Raw genomic sequence first — 5,709 nt, forward strand, 5'->3', positions numbered from 1 at the left:
TTTCTTATGGCTACATTGTTTTCTGTCTTTTGGGTGTATCATAAAGTAAATTGTGTGCAGGCTTTTGTATATATTCCTGATTACTTTCTTAGGAAAATTTCCTGGAAATAGAATTTCTTAGTCAAATATTTGCACCTTACAATAGCTTAATTGGTTTTGCCAAATTGCTTTCTATAAATGTTTTATCAATTATATCCTCCCATTAACATTTTGTTAGAATATTAGAATACCAGTCAAAGATATGGAAAAATAGGCAGTTGGTAGGTAAAACTACCAACATCTTTTTTTAATTGAGCCTTTTTATTTTCAAATAATTATATATAGACTCACAAGTAAAAATACTCAGCTTTCCCTAGTAGTATATAACTATAGCATATTTATCAAAACCAAGAAATATTCTGGATACAAGTTTTTTGTTAGGTATGTGATTAAGCAGATATCTTCTCCCAGTTTGTAGCTTGTCTTTTCATTCTCTTAACTAGTTTTTGCAGATTAAAAACATTTAATTTTGATGAGGTGTAATTTATCTTTTTTATCATGTTTCTGTGTCATGTCTTAAAACTCTTGCCTAGCCAACTCCAGGTTGTGAAGATTTTTTTCAGTTCTCTAAAGTTTTTTTTTTTTTTATAACAGTTTTTTTTTTTGAGAGGGCATCTCTCATATTTATTGATCAAATGGTTGTTAACAACAATAAAATTGTGTATAGGGGGGTCAATGCTCAATGTACAATCATTAATCCATCTCAAGCCTAATTCTCGTCAGTCTCCAATCTTCTGAAGCATAACGAACAAGTTCTTACATGGTGAACGAATTCTTACATAGTGAATAAATTCTTACATGGTGCAGTTCTCTAAAGTTTTAAGGTTTTATGTGTTTTGTTTAGATCTACCCACTTTTAGTTAACTTCTGTATAAGAATTTCTTAGTCAAATATTTTAAGTTCACTTTTTTGCATATGATGTCTAGTTATGAAAATGACTGATTTTTTTTAAATAGAACTTTTTACCAATTTTCACAAAATGAACAGTTACATAACCAGCACTTAGATTGAACAAAAGCTCAATACCAGCCCTCCACACTCCCTTTTGTTCCAGAATTTTGTGAGCTTCATCTGGGTTGCATGTGGCAGTTTTCTCATTCTTATGGTGTAGTATTTCCATTAAATGAGCACGACAGTTTATCAGTTCTATTTATTGGTATTTAGGATCCTAGTTTGAAGCTATTACAATTAGTGCTGCTTTTAACATTCTTGTCGTGGGGGCTAAGTGAAAGTTTTCACCCAGAATTTCCACCTGGTCTTAGTCCATTTACGTACCAATGGGTGCTTACCATGGCAGAGCCCCTGATAGATCTGGGGGCAAGGGGTGGAGAGAAAACAGCCATTTCCTCCTCTGTTCCTGGTACCTAACTGATCTGGTGCCAGCCAGTCACCAGGGACCCGCCCATGGAGTTCCTGCTGGAAGGGACAGTCAGTGGCCTTTGGAGGGGACAGAGCTGGTTTGCTAGCGGGGGTGGAGAGGAAGGACTGGGGAGCATACCAGAGGAAGCCAAGCGAGATACTGAGCTGTGAGCAGTAAAAACCCTTCCTCCCAACCTGCCCTTCCCCTTGTCCTTTGGTGTTAGTGGATTCATAAGGAGGTTGCCCCAGGCCGGGAGCTCTTTTACTCCCAGAGCTACACATGGCTTTTGGTCCAAATATGACACATTTCTAAAGCTTATATACCTAGAAGTGGATTTGCCTAGCTAGTCATGGGATGTGTATATGTGGCGTTTTAGTGTATACCTACTGGTAAATTTTGAACAACTCGCTCTGGAGTCAGTGCTGATTGATAATGTTTGCCAGTCTCTGTGGTGTAAATACTCCCACTCTATCCAATTTTAAGCTACCAGTGTGAAATCAATCAGCTTCCAGAATTTCTGCCAATGTAGCATGGCTTCTTGTGAGCTCCAGCACCCATCTCTCATACTGCCAGTTTTCCAAAATAGTTACAGCCCTTTCCAATCCTGCCAGTAGTGATGAGAGTACTAATTGCTATGCATCCACATCAGTATTACCTTTTTCATTTTAATCATGCTATGTGGTGTGTAGCGGCATCACTTTGTTATTTTATTTTGTTTTTTTCCCTGATGACTAATAAAACAACACCTTTCATTACTACATTTTTATACCTCAAGTGACAGTAATATTCTAAATGACACATTTCTCCCCCTGCAACCCCCCCACTACAGGAATGGAAATATGGTGACTTGTTAATAAAGTTTTGTTCAGATGTGAAAAATAAGTTTACAGTTTTGCATATCTGAGTGCCTGGTCTATACCTTTCTACACTCCATTGCCATCCCACTGTTATACTAAGTCTGAATTTATCAGGAACCATAATCTTTTTTTTGCTGTTAGTTTCCTAATTTATAAAAATAGGATTATGATTCCTCCTCATCTGGGATATTATGAGTCTTAAATGAGATGCCTTCCATGGTGTTTAGTGTGTGATAGAATCCAATAAAGCCACTAAATTGTATTCTCTTCACTATTTAGGGGAGAACTGTCCTACAGCAATACCTCTTATGTAAGGTAGGCAATTTCTGAGGATTTTAACAGTATCTAGAATTTCAAGTTGACATTGAGGTTACTGATTTCTTAGGCTCCCCTAGGGAGGCAATATAATATAGTAGCTTAGAGCTGGGCCTCTCGAGTCTGTCCAATTTGAATCCTATGTCTGCTTTTTGCTAGTGTGAGCTTGGGCAAGTTATCTAATTTCTCTGCATTCAGTTTTGGAAAGCTTACAAAGAGCTAAGTAGGCCATGGGCTGATACTGAAAAACTGCTTAGTTAGGAAGATGTAATGGAGAACTCTGAATCTGGTAAAGGAATATAGACCAAGGGTTGACTTTTTCTGTAAATAGCCAACTACTATATATTTTACATTCTGTGAACCATCTCTGTCACAGCTACTTGATTTTGTTGTAGCATGAAAGTAACCATAGATAATTTGTACACTGACAATCACATGGCTGTGTTCCAGTAGGACTATGGGTACTGAAATTTCAATTTAATATAATTTTCATGTATCATGAAATATTCTTTTGATTTTTTTCAACTGTGTAAACGTGTAAAGGAAAACTCACTTCCTGTGTGTAAGGCTGGAGGCACTGGAGGGAGGGGTGAGCATGTCTGATGAGCTCAACCCTCACTAAATAAGGAAAGGGGTAGCAAAGCCCCCAACCCCAGCCTAGTACATGCCAAAATCCCTGGCTGCTGCCCCCTCCCAACCTGGAAAAGGAGTAGTAACTTTCTAGTCCTTTGTCTACTGTAAAGGCCAATGAAAAACCTGCATGTGCCTTAGGCTAGCCAATCCTCGCGCCACTGTAGACCTACGCTCTCCCTCCCCCTAACTTCTTTATAAACTCACTGCCTGCCCTGCTGGGTGCGACTCCTCTGGCCTGTGACTAACCAGACTGGTGAACATTGCCCAGGATTGTGCCCCATTCAACTTTTGGCTCCTTTGTTGCCTCCTCGCCTGGTCATTTCGGCTCGATTTTACCTTACATCTGGTGCCCAAACCCGGGAAGGAGATAAGGTGTGGGGCTCTGGCTGGCCACTGGTAGCTCCCACCCCTCCTTCCCCGATCCGGGACCTCCGCCTACTCCCAGCACCTCGGACAGCGATTTGGTGAGTCTGTCCTTTCCCCCGGTCTGTTTTCCCTGTCCTGTCTCCACCTGGTTCGGTTAACTTCAAAATTGTAGCTACGTCCAGGTTCTCCAGGCATTACGCCTGTCCTGGTCCCGAGATAGAGGAGACGTCCTCATCTGGGCTCCCAGATCTCCGGGGAAGAGTATGATACTTCCCTGTCTCCTCCTAACCTGAGCGAGTTTGGGACACTGGGCTTGCCAGGTTAGGGGCTCTGGGAAACGGGTAACAGACATGGGGAGCCAGTCCTGTAAATCGAAGGCTCAGACCCCTCTGCGGTGTCTCATATCAAATCTGGTGACCCTAGATATAGTGGAGGAGATCCATAAACGGAAACTGGTCCGACTTTGTTCTCAGACTTGGCCCAAGTATCCTCTGGACAATCAATATCACTGACCCCCAGAGGAAACTTTTGATTTTAGCCTCCTCACCGACCTAACTAACTTCTGTCACCAAACTGGGAAGTGGTCTGAAGTCCCATATGTCCAGGCCTTTTGCACTTCCGTCCTGACCTTTATGTTAAGTGTTCAATGACCCAGGTTCTACTGGCCCAGTCTCCAGTTAAGGATTGTCAGCCTCTTACTCTGCCCAGTCCTTCCTCCTTTTCAGATCCGCTGGAGGACCTCAGTTGCCCACCTCCCTCAGCCCGCGATCCCCTCCCCATCTCTTCGCTGCCATCTTTAGGTCCTTTGTCCTCAGCCACGCTGTCTTCCTGCTCCTCTCCTCTTCTGGTGTCCATGCCACCCCCTCCCCTTCTTCTGCCCTCACTGCCCTCTTTTCCCACTGGAACAGGCTTCTTCCACCCTCTGGTTCCGGAAGCCATGGACAAGACTCCTCCCAGCACAGACCCACCTTTCCCGACCCTACGCTCCTCCCCACACCCGCCATTCCCCGTTTGTATCCTTCTCTTCTGGTGTTGCTGCCATCTTCACTTCCTGTTCCCACCCTGTTGCTATCTTATGTGCCCGTGCTGCCCTTAGCGCCCAGTTCTAGCCCTCTGGTCACCAGATCCAAGGCCCAGTGGCTTCCCCAAAGGCCCAACTAGTAGCCCCTTTCCAAGAGGTTGCAGGGGCAGAAGGGGTTGTCTGGGTTCACACCCCTTTTTTCCTAGGAGATTTATCCCAGATTGAGAAATGCCTAGGCTCTTTTTCCTCTAACCCCACAGTTTATACCAAAGAGTTTGACTACCTAACTCAGGCCTACAAACTTACCTGGCATGATATACATGTTTTCCTAACCTCCATTCTTACATCTGAAGAATATGACCGTGTTACCTCCACCACCCAACATTGTGCAAATGAGGCACATAACACAGATCAGGCCGAGCCAATTGGGATGGAGGTGATTCCTCTCATGGACCCCCAATGGGACTATAATACCCAAGACAGGGGAACTCAGCGGGACTGAATGCTCTAGTATTTACTGGCAGGTATGAATAAGATGGCTCAAAAAGCCATTAATTATGATAAGCTGAGAGAGATTACACAGAGACCTGATGAAAACCCAGCCTGTCTGTTTTCTTAACTGGCTCACCAAGGCTCTCTCCATACATACCCGCCTCAACCCCAACTCATCGTTGGGGTCCACGGTGTTGGCTACTCATTTTATTACCCAGTCAGCCCCAGACATAAGATGTAAGTTAAAAAAGACAGAGGGGGGACCTCAGACTCCACTCCGTGACCTGGTAACTATGGCCTTTAAAGTCTTTAATACCTGTGATGAAGAACATGAGGGGAGGGTAGCATCCTGAACCTGAGCCTTCGCAGCGGCCCTACGGCTGGCAGGACAGGGGTCTCATCACACCAAAGACTGGTCCAGAGTTCATGAGCCTCCAGGACTCTGCTTCCGGTGTGGCCAGGAAGGCCACTGGGCAAAGAGATGCCCAAACCCAACCAATAAGTTGACTAAACCCTGCCTAGTTTGTGATAAGAGAGGTCATTGGAAGGTAGAGTGCCCACCTGGGGAAGGTCGTGCCCCCATGACAGAGTCTTGTGGGAGGAAGGCCCCCCTGAGGGACTCCCCT

This window comes from Manis javanica, chromosome 9 (genome assembly GCF_040802235.1).
Source record: "Manis javanica isolate MJ-LG chromosome 9, MJ_LKY, whole genome shotgun sequence".
NCBI classification, from domain to species: Eukaryota; Metazoa; Chordata; class Mammalia; order Pholidota; family Manidae; genus Manis; species Manis javanica.